This window comes from Tamandua tetradactyla, chromosome 17, assembly GCF_023851605.1.
Source record: "Tamandua tetradactyla isolate mTamTet1 chromosome 17, mTamTet1.pri, whole genome shotgun sequence".
Lineage (NCBI taxonomy): Eukaryota > Metazoa > Chordata > Mammalia > Pilosa > Myrmecophagidae > Tamandua > Tamandua tetradactyla.
In genome coordinates this window covers 28507784-28526690 of record NC_135343.1, presented here as the reverse complement: position 1 = coordinate 28526690, position 18907 = coordinate 28507784, and the positions used below count along the sequence as shown (strand labels likewise).

The 18907-nt window shown below is 36.2% G+C and overlaps 1 long non-coding RNA gene and 1 pseudogene across 4 annotated transcripts in view; one reads left to right on the top strand and one right to left on the bottom strand.

Annotated features, from left to right (window-relative positions):
* LOC143660847 (uncharacterized) overlaps window positions 1-18907 on the bottom strand; it is a 256137-nt gene that overhangs the window by 29177 nt on the left and 208053 nt on the right. The window lies entirely within an intron of this gene.
* LOC143661535 (trans-1,2-dihydrobenzene-1,2-diol dehydrogenase pseudogene) lies at window positions 122-723 on the top strand (annotated as a pseudogene).

The following is an 18907-nucleotide window of genomic DNA, read 5'->3' as shown; positions in this document are numbered from 1 at the left end:
GGTGGTGGCTGTGGCAGGCCACGACATGAGCCAGGCACAGACACATGACACCTAAGTCTTATGGTGCCTATGAAGAGCTGGCCAAGGACCCAAACATGTGTCATCCAGATGACACTTTTTCCCTTCCACAGAGGCTCTGAGGTCTGTTCTGGCCTAGGAAATTCAGGTAGCTCAGGCAGAATCTGGAAAGGACCTTACCTTACCAGGGCCAGTCTAAGGCCCTGGGCCTATAGACTGGGCCCCGTCTGGTTGTGGCCTGCTGGACATTGAAATCTACTGATCCAGTTCATCTTCATAGTCTTTGGAAGCAGAGGCCTGAGAAGATTTCAACTGTGAGAAGACATCATGATAAAAGTTTGGACATCACCATCACCTTGTTTTGCTCCAGTACCCAGGAGTATCCATGGCAGCTTCACCCACAGCATCATCTCTGAGCTCTCTAATGCAGCCTCCGTGAAGAGCATGACCCAGGTCCTTGACTCATGCTGGTGGCCAATAGAATTGGAAGTGAAGGAGAGTTTGATGAGTTCCCATTGCCCCCAGTCTTATACAAGGAGTGCATTTTATAAATGGGGCGGGCACTGGTTGTGAGGCATGCACATCCAGGAGTGCCTGGGCAAAGGCCTGAGGGAAAGAACTGTTATCCTCCTGGCAGAAAGTGAGCTCCTGGCTGACATTCTTGAGGAGGTGAAGGCGAAGTCACCTTTGCCTAAGACATGCTGATGCTTTCCCTGAATCAATAAATACATGGTTTCCATAGTAAAAAAAAAAAAAAAAAAAAAAGACAGAGATGGATTAAGAGGAATAAAATCACTATAAAAAAATTACCAAAGTTTGTAGTTTAAATTCTTAGACTGGGATTTTTTTAAGATACCCCTAGAACATGAGGACCACAAAATAGGATGAATGGAAAATGAATTTATTAGGCAAACACTAACCAAAAGATAGACACATTACTATACAATGATAAGAGAGACAACTGGTTTTCATACAGAAAAAAATGAAATTGGATTAATTGTATCAGTTAATCATTGTATAGAACAAATCACCTCAAACTCAGTGGATTAAAGCAGCAGTGTTTTATTATCACTGCAGAGTCTATAAGTTACTTGGGATTCAGTTGAAATCAGCTGGGCTCAGCTGGAGCAGCTTTGGTAGGGCATTTCTCCTTCTACTGGAATGAGTCTACTACTAGTTGGGCATATTCTTCTCATAGCAATGGTAGATGCAGAAACACACAAGGTCTCAAGATTTAGGCTGAAAATTAATATGCTGTCTCTTCTGCTCCTTCTGTTGGCCAGATTAAGTAACGTGGCTGATACAAGTTAGGAAGTGAGGGAATATTAGCTAACTTTATGGCAGGAACTTAAAGCCACATGCTAAAGGGTTGGATACATGGAGGTATGAAGAATTAGGACGAATAATGCAACCTTCCACAGCACCTGAAACCATTCACAAAAATCAACTCTAGATGTGTAAAGAACATATATGTGAAAGCCAAATTCTAAATCTTTCTGGAAAAAAAAAAGAGTAGCAGAATATCTTTATATCCTCAAAATAGGAAGAAATTCTAAACAAGAAATCAAAAAACACAAACCATAAAAGCAAATGTTAATAAGATAAAATTATGACATCAAAAGACACCATAAAAAAAGGGGAAAAAACAAGTCACAAATTCAAGAGAATGCATTTTTCGTACATAAAACTGATTTAGGATTAGTGTCTAGAATATATAAAGATCACCTACCAGTCCTAAAGAAATACACAATCTGATAGAAAAAATGGTGAAAGACATGAAAATATGCTCACAAAGCATCCATAAATGGTCAAAAATTTATTTAAAAGATGCCCATTCATAAATAAACAGATAAATGTAAATTCAAACCACAATGAGAGACACAAGGAACACAAGGAGATATGCACAAGGTTTATGGTAGCATTTTTTTTTTTGGTAACAGAAAAAAAAGAACCCAGGAAACAACAGAAGAATACAAAAATAAACTGTGATATGTCCATATAATAGAATATCAAATGTGGTAATTTGGAGCCATGTACCACAGAAAAATATGTTTTTAAACTTAATCCATTCCTGTGGGTGTGAACTCTTGTAATTAGGACCTTTTGATAAAGTTATGTCAATTAAGGTGTAGCCTAGCTGAATCAGGATGAATCTTAATCCCATTACTGAAGATCTTATAGTGAAGGTCATGGAGAAAGAAAAAGCCAGAGAAAGCAGCCAGAAGCTGAATGTCAAAGGAACCTGGAAGAGAAGGCAGAAGCAAGAAGAGACTGCCATGTGACAGACCAAAGACCACCAACAGCCAGCACCCAGAATACCAGTCTTTGGGAAAAAAGCATTGCCTTGATGACACCTTGGATTTCGATTTCTCCTAGCCACAAAACTGTGAACCAATACATTCCCATTGTTTAAAACAATCTAATTCATGGTATTTTCTTTATCAACAAGGAAAGTAAAACACCATACATTTAAAAGGATGTATCAACATGAATGATTCTCAACAGATAATCTTGAGTTAAAAAAAACGAAGTCACAAAGTAACTCATAAAGTATGATTCTATTATATACAGTTCAAATTATGCAAAATTAAATAATAATATTTACGAATTTTCCATATATGACAAATGTATTAAGAAAACAAGTCAACAATAACAAGACTCAGGAAATGGGCTACTTTTGGAGAGAAGAAAGAATATGATATGATAGGGATTCAAATAGTTTTCAAAAGTTTTGCAAATATACTATTCTTAAACCAGGTAGTAAGCACAGAACTATTTGCTGTATTATTATTATTCAAACCATATGTATTTTCATAATTTTATACGAATGATACATTTATTTTTTGGGGGGTGGGGTGTGGTCCAGGAATCAAACTCAGGTCTCCCACGTGAAAGGTGGGCATTCTAACCACTGAACTACCCATACAACCCTGATATATGTAATTTTTAAAAGAAATGCTAAAGGCTTTGACCATATATTAAATAATATTAGACATTAAAAGGCAAGTGAGGCCCCTACGTGGGACACAACATCCAGGGATGAAACTCCCTGGCGGCACGGGAGTTGACTCCCAGGGATGAGCCTGGCCCTGGCACTGTGGGATCAACAAGGCCATCCAGACCAAAAGAGGGAAAAGAAGTGTAACAAATAAGGTATCAGTGGTTGAGAGAGGTTAAATAGAGTCAAGAAGCTACTCTGGAGGTCATTCTTATACTAGCTCTAGTTAAAGACATTGCTACCTATCATAACTTGCCAAATCCCAATCAAAACCATTCCTGCCCATCCTAAAGAACACCTAGGGCATTATATAAGATTCTACAAAGGTTGCACAAGGCAACTTTCCAGAAATCTACAACCTCCACATGGGTCCCAGGACCATATAAGTCCTGAAATGCAGAGGGGCCTGCCTTTCCAGAACATCAACTAGTTCCATCCTCCTATTCCATGTTACTGACAGCCCCTTCCAACACGAAAAAGTTAGAATGGGCATAGCCCAAATACCCCTAAAGAGTGGGAGAAAGATCAAAGGTGATGGTGGAGTTATACAGAAAAGGTCGGGTTTAACAAATGCGTATTATAGCTGAATCATTATATTGATATTTCTTTTAGTCTCCAGTACCTTAGAGCAGCTAGAAATAAAAACCTAAAGTTGTGGAATTGTAACCCATACCAAGCTCTGAAATTTGTTCTACAACCGTTGTTGTGATGTACTTTGAAATTTCTTGCTTTTTTGTATATATGTTATTTTTCACGAAAAGAAAAAAAGAGGAGGAATATAACAGATAGGATATAACAAATAAGTATGACTGCTGAACCATTATTAATATTTCTTTTGGTCTCCAGTGTCTTGGAGTGGCTAGAAGAAAAAACGAAAAATTGTGTAACTGTAACCCATACCAAATTTTAAAATCTGTTCTATAACTACTTGTTTAAATGTACTTGGAAATTTGTTGCTTTTTTGTATATGTGTTATATTTCACAATTTTAAAAAAAGTAAAAAAAAATAGGCAAATGACAAACTATAAAAATTGTATCATATCTAATAGTTTTATTATGTTAAATAAAATCCTACAAATAGATTTTAAAAATAAACTAAATACTAAGAAGATAATCCATTAAAAATTATAGATGTAAAATTAGAAATATGAAAAGAAATTCAATGTCAATGGTAATCAATGAAATATAAATCAGTGGGATGCCATTTTTAACTGTGAGAGTGTCAAAGATTATAAAGAAAGGAAGAGTACGGGATAAAATATTCACATTCAAGAGGAGAGGATATATATCAATGCAATCTTTCTGGGGAACAATTTGGCAAAAGATATCAAAAGTCTCAAATATGTGCTTACAGTTAACCTAAGAATTGCATTTCGAGTCAAATGCATAAAAATTTGTGTAATAAGTATGCTAACTGGATAATTCTTTTAACAATATAAAGTTGGAAGAAATTTAAATATTCAATAATTACAGATTGGCTAAATAAATTATGGCTATTTATACAACAGCACATTATGCAACCATGAAATGATAGCATAGACACCTAATTATAGGCAGGGAAATGTGTTGACAATATAATGTTGAATGAAAAAAAAAGTTTCAATATAAGTAGACAGCATGAAACTCTTAAAAACATATATACATGTGTTAATAAAAAGATATGAAAATATACATCAAAATGTTAATACTTGTTACCTCTGGATGGTAAAATATGAGGTGATTTTAATTTATGTATTTATGTTTGTCATTATTTTTCACTTTCTACAAGTATCATGTATAATTGATATTTTTAAAAGAAAAAAGTGGCTCCAAGATGGTGGCTTAGTGAGGTGTCAGATTTAGTTCGTCCTCCAGGGCAGCTAATAAATAGCCAGGAAGAGTACAGAACAACTGCTAGGGCCACGGTAGTGACTGGACACATAGTGTACACCAGTCTGGACCAGCTGGACCGGCTGCGAGCCCCCCCAGAACCGTGAATTCCCCAAGCTGCAGTGGCCGGTGCCCCTCCCCCACAGGCTGCTTCCCAGAGGTGAAAGAAAAGAGACTTTACCAGCAGCAGGGGCTGAACACAACCAAATGCCAATTGTGGAATTAATTAACAAATTCTGACTACTAAAAATAGGCCCCCACCTCAGCTGAACCTCAATTAAAAGCAGAGGTCACTGGTTTTTATCTCGACATAGAGAGGGCAGGGCTGACGGAAAAGAAAAATAAAAACAAAACCACAGGGTTTTTTGGATTTGAAAAGGTCTGGACCCTAAAGGAAAGGAGGGGGCACATAGGCCCTGGAGATACACAGAGCAACGTATCAACTTAAGCTCTTGATTGGCAAACCTGAGGAATGGGGATCCTGCTCTGGAGAGGATTTTTCTCTTTCATTTTGGTGGCTGTGTTTCTATGACTTGACTGCTCTTTGGATACAGCTGCAGAGCTTCTTGGGCTCCACTGCCCCAGGCACAGGCAGAATTAAGTGTGTTTGAGTGTTTGTCTGAAACCTGTGCCTTCCCCGGGAGAGAGGTGGGGCCCAGCTCAGGTGGAATCCCTCCCTCAAGGAGTTCAGACCCCAGGGTCTGGAAAAGTGAAGCAATTAAAACCAGACTACAACCTCTCCTCTGTCTCCACCATGCCCCCAGCAGGGAGAGTCAGCTACAGTTAAAGGTACCACATCACCTTATGCTGGCGGGACTCACAGGGAGAAAAGTGCCACATATGGGCAGGATAGGAAAAATGCAGAGCCCAGAGACTTCATAGGAAAGACTTTCAACCTGCTGAGTCTCATGCTCACAGGAGGCGAGTCTGGTCTGGGAAAATCTGGCTAGGGTGTAAACTACCTAAGTAGACCCTCCTAAGGTGGGGCAAAAGGCACCATACAGACAGGGCAAGAAACAAGAAAACAAGAGCTGAAAAATTCTGATCTGCTAAACAAAACCTAAGCTAGAGGTCCAGAATAAGCTGAACTGATAGACAACAAAATCATCCAGCAAGAAAATCCTAGGTAAAAAAAAAAAGTGAAAACAATTTCCAGAATAAACTGACTAAGGTAATTAAATGCCTAGATGCCAGCAAAAAATAATGAATCATACTAGGAAAATTTTAGATATGGCCCAGTCAAAGGAACAAATAAAAAATTCAGATGAGATACAGGGGTTGAAACAATCAATTCAGAATGTTTGAACAGACATGGAAAACCTCATCACAAATCAAATCAGTGAATTGAGGGAGGATATAAAGAAGGCAAGTAATGAACAAAAAGAAAAAATTGAAAGTCTGAAAAAACAAATCAGAGAACTTATGGGAATGAAAGGCACACTAGAAGAGAAGAAAAAAAAACAATGGAAACCTACAATGTCAGATTTCAAGATGCAGAAGATGGGATTCATGAACTGGAGGATGGGATATCCAAAATCTGACAAACAAAAGAAAATATAGGGAAAAGAATGGGAAAATATGAGCAAGGACTCAGGGAATTGAATGACAACATGAAGCTCACAAATATACGTGCTGTAGGTGTCCCAGAAGGAGAAGAGAAGGGAAAAGGAGGAGAAAAACTAATGGAGGAAATTACCACTGAAAATTTCCCAACTCTTATGAAAGAGTTAAAATTACAAATCTTGGGCGGGCCGCGGTGGCTCAGCGGGCAAAGTGCTTGCCTGCTATGCCGGAGGACCTCGGTTCGATTCCCGGCCCCAGCCCATGTAACAAAAACGGAGAAACAGAATACAATAAAACAAGAAAATGTTTAAAAATGTTTCCCTTTCTTCCTTCCTTCCTTCCTTCTATCCTTCCTTCCTTCTCTCTGTCTTTCCTTTAAATAAAAAAAAAAAAAAAAAAAAAAAAAAAATTACAAATCTTAAAATGACAGATCCAAGATGTGCAGCATACCCCAAACAGAATAGATCCAAACAGATGTACTCCAAGACGGTGACTAATCAGAATGTCAGATGTCAATCAGAAAGAGAGAATTCTGAAAGCAGCAAGAGAAAAGCAATCCATCACATGCAAGGGAAGCCCAAAAAGACTATGCATAGATTTCTCAGCAGAAATCATGGAGGCAAGAAGACAGTGGGATGATATATTTAAATTACTAAAGGGGAAAACTGCCAACCAAAAATTCTATATCCAGCAAAATTATCGTTCAAAAATGAAGGAGACATTAAAACATTTTCAGACAAAAAAATCACTGAGAGAATTTGTGACCAAGAGACTGGTTCTGCAAGAAGAGACAGATGTGAAATGACAGGAGAGAGAGGTGTGAAGAAGAGTGTAGAAATGAAGACTATCAGTAAAGGTAAAAAGAAGGAAAATTAGATATGACATATAAAATCCAAAAGGTAAAATGGTATAAGAAAGTATGCTTATACAGTAATAACACTAAATGTTAATGGATTAAACTCCCCAATCAAAAGACATAGACTGGGAGAATGGATTAAAGAACAGGAGCCATCTATATGCTGTCTACAGGAAACATATCTTAGACCCAAGGATAAACATAGGTTGAAAGTGAAAGGTTGGAAAAAGATATTCCATGCAAATAACAATCAGAAAAGAGCAAGAGTAGCTATACTAATATCCAACAAATTAGTCTTCAAATGTAAAACAGTTAAAAGAGACAAAGAAGGGCACTATGTATTAATAAAAGGAACAATTCAACAAGTCATAATCATAAATATTTATGTACTGAGCCAGAATGCTCAAAAATACATGAGGCAAACACAGAAAAGAGAAATAGGCACATCTATCATAATAGTTGGAGACTTCAATTCCCCACTCTCATCAATTGACAGAACATCTAGACAGAGGATCAATAAAGAAACAGAGAATTTGAATAATGCAATAAATGAGCTAGACTTTAACAGGTATTTATAGAACATTACACCCCACAACAGCAAGATATACCTTTTTCTCACGTGCACATGGATCATTCTCAAGGATAGACCATATGCTGGGTCACAAAGCAAGTCTCAATAAATTAAAAAAGATTGAAACCATAGAAAACACTTTCTCATATCATAAAGGAATGAAGTTGGAAATCAATAATAGGCAAAGTGCCAGAAAAATTCACAAATCTATGGAGTCTCAGCAACACACTCTTAAACAACCAGTGAGTCAAGGAAGAAGTTACCAGAGAAATCAGTAAAACACGACATATCAAAATTTATGGGACACAAAAAGGCAATGCTAAGAAGGAAATTTATTGCCCTAAATGCCTATATCAAAAAAGGAGATGGGGGGGCCGCGGTGGCTCAGCGGGCAAAGTGCTTGCCTGCTATGCCGGAGGACCTCGGTTCGATTCCCGGCCCCAGCCCATGTAACAAAAACGGAGAAACAGAATACAATAAAAACAAGAAAATGTTTAAAAATGTTTCCCTTTCTTCCTTCCTTCCTTCCTTCTATCCTTCCTTCCTTCTCTCTGTCTTTCCTTTAAAAAAAAAAAAAAAAAAAAAAAAAAAAAAAAAAAAAAGGAGAAAGAGCAAAAATCGAGGAATTAATTGTCCACTTGGAAGAACTAGAGAAAGAACAGCAAACTAACCCCAAAGCAAGCAAAAGGAAAGAAATAATGAAGATTAGAGCAGAAATAAATGAAATTGAGAACATGAAAACAATCAAGAAAATCAACAAAACCAGAAGTTGATTCCATGCAAAAACTCAGTAAGATTGATGGGCCTTTAGCAAGGCTGACGAAAAGAAGTAGAGAGAGGATGTAAAAAAATAAAATCAGAACTGGAAGAGGAAACATAACCGCTGACCCCACAGAAATAAAGGAAGTAATGACAGGATACTATGAACAACTTTATGACAATACATTTGACAATGTAGATGAAATGGACAACTTTCTAGAAAGGCATGAACAACCAACATTGACTCAAGAAGAAATAGATGATCTCAAGAAACCAATCACTAGTAAAGAAATTGAATCAGTCATTAAGAAACTCCCCAAAAAGAAAAGTCCAGGACCAGATGGCTTCACATGTGAATTCTACCAAACATTCAAGAAAAAATTAGTATCAATACTGCTCACATTCTTCAAAAAAAAATTGAAGAGGAGGGAAAGCTGCTTAACTCAATCTATGAAGCCAACATCACCCTCACACCAAAGCCAGACAAAGATATTACAAAGAAAGAAAACTACAGACCAATCTCTTTAATGAATATAGATGCAAAAATCCTCAACAAAATTCTTGAAAATCGAATCCAGCAGCATATTAAAAGAATTATATGCCATGACCAAGAAGGATTCATCCCAGGTATGCAAGGATGGTTCAACATAAGAAAATCAGTTCATGTAATACACCATTTAAACAAATCAGAGCAGAAAAACCACTTGATCATCTTGATTGATGCAGAAAAGGCATTTGACAAAATTCAACATCCTTTCCTGTTGAAAACACTTCAAAGGATAGGAATAGAAGGGAATCTCCTCAACATGATGAAGGGAATATATGAAAAGCCCACAGGTAATATCATCCTCACTGGGGAAAAAACTGAAAACTTTCTCCCTAAGATTAGGAATAAGACAAGGACGTCCAGTATCACCACTGTTATTCAACATTGTGTTGGAAGTTCTAGCCAGAGGAATTAGACAAGAAAAAAAATACACACATCAAAATTGGAAAGGAAGAAGTAAAACTCTCACTGTTTGCAGATGATATGATACTATATGTCAAAAAACCCCAAAAATCCACAGCAAAACTACTAGAGCTAATAAATGAGTACAGCAAAGTGGCAGGTTACAAGATCAATACTCAAAAATCTGTAGTGTTTCTATACACTAGTAATGAATAATCTGAGGGAGAAATCAAGAAAAAATTCCATTTACAATTGCAACTAAAAGAATCAAATATTTAGGAATAAATTTAACTAAAGAGATAAAAGAACTATACAGAGAAAACTATGAGAAATTGTTAAAAGAAATCACGTAAGACCTAAATAAATGGAAGGGCATACCGTGTTCATGGATTGGAAGACTAATATAGTTAAGATGTCAATCCTACCTAAATTGATTTACAGATTCAATGCAATACCAATTAAAATCCCAAAAACTTACTTTTCAGAAACAGAAAAAACAGTAGCCAAATTTATCTGGTAGGGCAGGTGCCCCGAATAGCTAAAAGTATCCTGAGAAAGAAAAATGAGGTCGGAGGTCTCATGATACCTGACTTTAAGGTGTATTATGAAGCTACAGTGGTCAAAACAGCATGGTACCGGCATGAAGATAGATATACTGACCAATGGAATCAAATAGAGTGTTCATAAAAATACCCTCTCATCTATGGACAATTGATCTTTGATAAAGCAGTCAAGCCAACTCACCCGTGACAGAATAATCTCTTCAATAAATGGTGCCTAGAGAACTGGATATCCACATGCAAAAGAATGAAAGAGGGATCCATATCTCACATCCTATACAAAAATTAACTCAAAATGGATCAAAGGCCTAAACATTAGATATAAGACCATAAAACTGTTAGAAGAAAATGTAGGGAAATATCTTATAAATCTTATAATAGAAGGCAATTTCCTAGATTTTACACCCAAAGCATGAGCACTGAAGAAAGAAAGAAGTAAATGGAAACTCCTCAAAATTAAACACTTTTGTGCATCAAAGAACTTCATCAAGAAAGTAAAAAGACAGCCTACACAATGGGAGACAGTATTTGGAAACAATATATCAGATAAAGGTCTAGTATCCAGAATATGTAAAGAGATTGTTCAACTCAACAACAAAAAGACAGACAACCCAATTACAAAATAGACAAAAGACATGAACAAATACTTCTCAGAATAGGAAATGGCCAAAAGGCACATGAAAAGATGTTCATCTTCCCTGGCTATTAGAGAAATGCAAATCAAAACCACAATGATGTATCATCTCACACCCACCAGAATGGACATTATCAATAAAACAGAAAACGACAAATGCTGGAGAGATTGTGGAAAAAGAGGCACACTTATCCACTGTTCACACGGAATGTCAAATGGTATAACCACTGTGGAAGGCAGTTTGGTGGTTCCTCAGGAAACTAAGCATAGAATTGCCATATGGCCCGGCAATACCATTGCTAGGTATCTACTCAGAGGACATGAGGGCAAAGACACAAATGGACATTTGCACACCAAAGTTTATAGCAGCATTATTTGCAATTGCCAAGATATGGAAACAGCCAAAATGTCCATCAATAGAAGAGTGGCTAAACAAGTCGTGGTATATACATACAATGGAATATTATGTAGCTGTAAGACAGAATAAAACTATGAAGTATATAACAACATGGATGGACCTTAAGGACATTATGCTGAGTGAGATTAGCCAGAAACAAAAGGACAAATACTGTATGGTCTCACTGATATGAACTAATATTAGTGAATGAACTTGGATAATTTCAGTTAAGAACAGAGGTCAACAGGAGATAGAAATAGGGCAGAATTAGATAATTGGAACTGAAGGGATACAGACTGTGCAAAAGGACTGATTGTAAAAATTCAGAAATGGATAGCACAATACCACCTAACTGTAATACAATAATGCTAGAACACTGAATGAAGCTGAATGTGAGAATGATAGAGGGAGGAGGCCTGGGGGCACAAATGAAATCATAAGGAAAGATAGACAATGAAGACTGAGATGGTATAATCTAGGAATGCCTAGAGTGTATAATGATACACTCTATAATTAAAATTATATAATTTTAATTAAAATAATTAAATTTTGACTTAATGTCAAACGTTCTTGACATTTAGTCACAAAAGTGACTAAATGTACAAATTCAAAAATGTTTTGCATGAAGAAGAACAAAGGAATGTCAATAATGCATGGTGTCGAAAATAGATGGTAATTAAAATTTTAAAACTTTAACTTATGTGTGAGAGTAAAGCAAAAAATGTTTATTTGATACAAAAATTATATTTTGACTAGCGCACTTCCTAATATAACTTATGTGAACAGTTTAATTAAACACCATAAGTACATGGAACCTTGAGTAGGGCATGAGATTTTGTAGGTTTGTCCAGAGTGATGCCTCGATAACTCCTAGAAGGATGTGAACAGTGAATAAAAAAGTATTTGCAAAGTCCCCTTTGGGGAGTGGTGAGAAAGGGGGAAAATTCAACTTCCCCAAGTGGAGAACTCTTGATATTCTCACAAGCAGTGGGAACAACCAAAGTAATAGGTTGAGCCCCCAATCTTGGGGCTCGTTCACATGAAACTTATCCCCGCAAAGGATAGGCTAAGCCTACTTAAAGTTAGGCCTAAGGGTCACCCCCAAGAGAACTTCTTTTGTTGCTCAGATGTGGCCTCTCTCTCTCAGCCAACATGAGAAGCAAACTCACTGCCCTCCCCCTCTGCATGTGGGACATGACACCCAGGGGTATGGACTTTCCTGGCAATGTGGGACAGAAATCCTAGAATGAGCTGGGACTCAGCACCAAGGGATTGAGAAAACCTTCTCAACTGAAAGGGTTAAGAGAGAAATGAGACAAAATAAAGTGTCAATGGCTGAGAAATTCCAAACAGAGACAAGAGGTTAACCTGGAGGTTATTCCTATGCAGTAAATAGATGTCAACTTTTTAGTTATGGTGTAGTGGAGAGGCTAGAGGGAACTGCCTGAAAATGTAGAGCTGCATTCGAGTAGCCATGTTTCTTGAAGATGATTGTATAATGATATAGCTTTCGCAGTGTGACTGTGTGATTGTGAAAACCTTGTGTCTGATCTTCTTTTATCTACCTTATGGACAGATGAGTAAAACATAAGGATTAAAATTAAATAAATAATAGGGGGAATGAATGTTAAAATAAATTTAGTAGATTAAAATGCTAGTGATCAATAAAGGAGGGGAAAAAAGAAAAAGATAAAAGGGTTTAAATATAGTACTTGGAAAAAGAATATTGTAAGGGAAGAGCACTGCAAATAATACCATTACATCTTTTTCAAACATCACATTTTCCTTTGGGGTGAATGTGGCACTTTTCAAAAGGAAGACACTGGAGCTCAACAAAGTTTTTGGAATGGCATCTTGCAATAAACTTGGCGTCCAAGTGTCCAGAAGTTTATAAGTATGAAAAGAAGAAAACAGTAAGTACTATGGAACCCAAAATAAGAATATTCAACTACAGAATATAATGGAAGTTACCAGTGAGATAATTTTTAAATGCCATATTAGAATGTAGCCATGAACTTAACACAAAAAGAACAAGGACATCATAAAACTTAAAATTCAGTATCAGGGAAAAACATTAGAGTCCGCTGAAATTTAATAAATTAAGAAGTTAATTTAGCGCTCAATGATGAGATGCATTAAATGTAAGCATCATGTATATAACTAAATTCTAAACTGTTTACACTTTGTAAGTCCAATATGGAGAAACATATTCGATCCAAAGAGCTCCCTAACTAGGAGGTGCTTCTAATAGGAACTCACACAGGAGACACTGTAGAAATGAAAGGTCTATCCTGATTTTTACTCATTCTGTAAAAATCTTTGTGCATGTCTGAAAAGAGGATATGAGGGAGTGAAAAATTCAGGTGCCAATACAAGTGGCTTAAATTCCAAGTACAATCACGCAGCTCTAACCTTTCCCACAAGTGCCCATGAGTTTCCAGTGAAACACTCTAATCATGTTGAAACTAGAAGACAAACTTGATCAGTCCAAAAATAGTTTAAATTACGTTTTCAAATTTGATGTCCTAGAATAAAAAATCCAAGCTTTCTGTTCTTTTAATCCATGGGCTTAAATCTCCCAATAAGTACCTTCTGAAAATTACCCCCAACTCATATATTTTATATTTTCAAAACAAAACATTTTCTCAATGGCATTAAGAGTTTTCTATCATATGATAAACAATTATGTTGCAACTTGCTAAGAAAATGCTGAGTCCAGACAATCCTTTACAGTAAAGGTCTATTTAGTTTTGTCTCTTTGACTCAGGTTGGTTTTTACTCAGAGACTGAATTTGTGTGGTAAGACCTGTTCTTTCCTAGAGATATGATTCTGAATGGTGATTGAATAATGCTAAGTATAATTGGCTGGTGTTTCAGTTTGTTAAAGTAGCTGGAAATCAATATACCAGAAATGAACTGGCTTTTACAAAGGGGATTTTTGAAATTACAAGTTACAATTCCTCGGCTGTGAAAATGTCCAAATTAAGGCATCAACTAGGGGATACCTTCACTCAAGAAAAGCTGACTGCATCTGGGTTTCTCTGTCACATAGGAATTCACATAACCATGACTGCTGTCCTTCTCTCCCAGCGTCTGGGTTCCAATGGCTCTCTCAGCTACTGGCATCTCCTGGGGCATTTCCTTCTACATCTCCAAATGTCTATGACTCTTGGTTTCATCTCTCTGCCATCTGTATCTGCTCTGAGTTCTTTCTCTGTGAGCTTTTTAAAGGACTCCAGTAAATTAATTAGGACCCACCTTGAATGGGCAGGGTCACATCTCCATGGAAACAGCCTAATCAAAAGATCTCACCCACAATAAGTCTGCCCCACAAGATTGGATTAGAAGAACATGGCTTTTCTGGCATACATAACAGTTTCAAACCGGCACAGCTAGGATCCCAAAATTTGACAAATTGAGATTACCATTTGTAGAATCTTAAATTCCACTTGAGAGCATCTCATGGTTCCCAAGGGCCAGCACAAATGTACTCAGAAATGTTGTTTATTCATGACTAAATAAGACAAACTTAGTAGATAGGAGGGTGAAGGGACAGGAATGGGAGGTTATTGCAAGAATAAAACCATCAGCTATGTAGGAAAAATACAACATTCAGAAGTAGTTCTCTCTACAATAAAATGGTTTGATAAATTTCTAATAGAAGATTTTTTTATTTACCAAATACAGAGACTCTAGAAAAGCAAAACAGACTGATAGGAAATCTCAAGAATTATCTTGTTTCAATACTCCCTTCCTGACAAATTTCAGTTAGAAAAGAAAAGGAAAAAAGGCAAAAATCAACTAAAGCTACTTTATTAAAATTAAGTAGATACTATCTGACCCCATCTGTTGGATTTTTAGTTTTTCTAAAAAATTAGAGTTCAGATTTGAAACATGAAAATAAACGAGGCTTGGAGTACCAGATCCTTTTTTAAAAATAAAATATTACTGGAGTAGGGTGAGGTGGGGGACATTAATAGTCTGTAAAGAGCTGGTAATAAACAACTAAACCCTTTCTAGAAAGAATTCTGAACACCAGAGTCCAGCCAGAAAAGATAACTACCCAGGAGGATTTAATTAAACATCTTCTTGGTTCTATGGAGTAACCTGACTCTATTGGTGTAACAATGCTTCTATGGCTGGTTAAGCTGGGTTTTAGCATTTAACAACACTTCTAAGCTGTTCTTCAACTTTTCATGGATGGTTTTAGAATAGATAAGATTCCTGACCTCTGATTATGTCCACAGTATTTTCTTGACAAAATAAATCCTGGGCTATTTGAATGATGATAGGTATCTGGAGCATAAAAGAAAACTATTCAAGGGGATCTTTATTGAGTGCTTTGTGTTTCTTTTCCCCTATGACTTTAGTTTATTTAGGCCCATTCTTTTCGTTCTATTTTGTCAGAAGTCTTTTAAAAACTATTTCCTGATAAACATTCAAATGTTCTAACAAAATACTGATAATAGACAACCAGTGGATTTTTGAGTGGTTTGATGCTCTTATGGGGTAAAAAAAAAATGCAATAAAATGCCTTAGGTAGAAGAATATCCATCTAAAATATGCCAAAATAATAGGTCCTTTGTATATGCCAATGATACCACAGACAGACTCATTCCTGAAGTGATGTACGCCTCTTTTCCTGTGTGGTCACAGATGTGCTGAGTCATTCAGGGCTTCTAACGGTTCCCTTATGACCAATGATATTTGCCTCTAGATTTATCTTTGAAGAGTTATGTTTGTTCAAGTATCAAACAGAAAAACCTGGACACTTTAATAGCAGGTATTAACCATTTGAACAATACATCACAAAGTTAAAACAGCCTGAAAAGGCAGGCCAGGATCACAGGTTCAGCTCTGGATGCCTCAACTTCCTCACTGGTACAATGCCCATAGTAATGGACCCACCTCACAGTGTTGCTGGAAAGATTTAACTTAAGCCTACCTAGCACATGGTAAAGTCACCCCAAAAACTACACATGATAAAACATAATTACATAGTTGTAGGAATTTTATGTTTTGTTGGTTTTTCAAGAATACTCTCTACTCAGTGTTACCAGACAAAGGTGGTGGTTAGACTCAGTCTTAGTTATCAAGACAGCTTTTAACTTGGGATGGGTTAGTTCATGGCTGACCCAAGGCCCTTCATTAATAAACATTAAGGTCTGTCTTTAGTGATCACAAGAATCTAAGGTCAAAAAACTGGATAAATGGGTGCAAGTGAAGGTAAGTCACAAGGTTTTTACAAATCACAAGGGCACAAGATAAAGGCTATACAAACATTATCAGAAATCAAGGCAGCTGGATTATAGTTTAAAGATTTCAGGTATTTCTCTCTGTCTACTTCAATATATCAGAAAAGGAAATATCCATATAATAATTCAGTAATCATATTTATCCCTTAAATCTTAACTTCTTGGTTACATTAGCACCTGTTTAAAATTTAAGTCTGTCTCTCCCTTTAGTAATCTACTTCTCCTGCTTTCTTAATAAAGTTCAAAGTAGAAGTTTCAAACGCTTAAATTAGAATGCTTTATCTAGGCATTACCTGTTATAGAGAAATCAGGCACAGATCCAGGTTCTTGTGGGACTGAAATTTACACAGTTCAGGGAATCTCTTTTAAAAAAAGGATACGAAATTATGAATTCAAATTTAAGTACAAGGCCTTCAAAACTAGAAATTAACAATAAAAAATTAGGTACAAGGCTATGCAAATGATGGACCCTGAAGCTGAGTGTCATTAACTTCATGGTAAATTTACCCTAAAAGGAATATCTCTATTAGTTCCACTATAGCCTGAAAAGTAAAAAAAAGATAGCATTTGTATTGAAAGGCAGGCAGCATACTAAAACTTGCAATACAGGGATGCTGTTTTGCATAATATTAGGAAAGTGATATTCTTATTAACAAAATAATTTTGCATTCACCAAGATACCAAAGGAATCCCAAAGCCAGGGTCTTTTAAAATGTCAGTAATTGTATAGAACAATCAATATACTTTCAAATATCACATTCTTCGGTGCTGCTTTGCTGAATACAATAAATATAGTTACTCCTAAGAACAGTAACACAAGTTCTCTCAATTAGTCATATGAGATAGAACTTTATAGGGATTTATTAGATCTCAGATGCATCATGATTCTTAAGTAGAAGACATTAGCTATGATCACAAAAAACTTCTTTTTGAAGGAAACATTTTTATTATGCCCTGTTATTCTTTTCTTCATATTATTCTTGGAAAATAAAGCTAGTATACATTAAGAGAGACATTTGCCTCTTCTTCAGAAGCCAAGGGAGATAAAGTATGGGACATGTCTTCATTCTCATGCAATTAGAAATACAATTAAAATCAACACATGATGAGATATTAATACAAATACTACATGTGATGGTAAACCTATCATCTATTATTATGATCAACCTATAATCCCATACTAATCATGTACTTTAACACCATACAATCATAAATGTTTCATAAATCTAATTAACTTCTTGACTTGACAATAATCACTGTCTCCACTTCATCATCTTATATTCACTCTTCAATCTGCTGTAGTCTAATTTCCACCCCTACCTCTCCCCTAACCTACTGTTTTCCAATCAAGGCAAACCTCAAAACCCCCTCTGTAGCACCATGTAATCCAGATCCCCTAGCCCGGCAAACAGGGTCCCTGATGACCTGACCCCAGGTTGTTTCTCCAATCTCAACTCCCTCTTCACCCCTCCTTGATCTCTCTACTACAAACTGAACTACCTAAGGTTTTCCTGAAGGCTCTCTGAACCTTTGCAGGCTCACTTTCCCTGGCCTAGGGAGCCTAGGTGCCATTCCCTCCCAGACTCAGGCTTCCCTGACCTCCAAGTGTGGGTTAGTGGCTTCTTCTGTGAGTTATTTTTGCCTGCCCCATCACATCAAATTATAATTGCCTGCTTAGATGTTTAACACTACTTCCAGATTGCAAGATCCTTTTCAGAGCATGATGACAAACCAGAGCTTAGAACTTAGTATGTGTTCCACAAACATTTGCAGAAAAAATGAAGGACCAGTAAAAATATAAAAATAAACAAATATATAAAACACATCCACACATATAAATCATCCAGATTATTTTACATGGATATTTGGCTAAATTTTGCTTTCCATTTCCAAGATTCAGTCGTAACAATCAACTATATTTAATGACTTAGCAGTTAATCAGCACATAATCACCTAACTAAAACTAATCAATGAATTAAACACTGGTTTCTCTGCAATAATTTTAAACTACATAGCTGCCCATGTTGTTTGGCTACTGGGTTTTATTTTTTCACTGAATTTACTGAATTGATTGGCTACTTGAAGATTCTATAGTCATTGGTTTGATAGTAATTTTATAACTTGGGAAACATATATTAATCAGATTCAAACATATTAGTAAGAGCTTTCTCATATAAACTTTATTTCCACAAATTGGAAGTTAATCAGATAAATGCATTATAACTTACAAATAATATTCAGCATACACGTTCATTTTAATGTGTAGTCTTTCGAATTAAGGAGTATTTTAAACATTCTGTTTTAAAATTTTCACCATTGTCCAAATGAAATAGGGAATCAACAAAAGGCATAAACCCTCACTTTAAGAAATCTAAAGTCTAAAAGATTTACAAATTAACTACTGTATTTCCAAGCTCCATTAAAAGAATAGTATCTTCTGATTTTTCAACATTCCAAAGAAAATGGTAGCAAAACAAA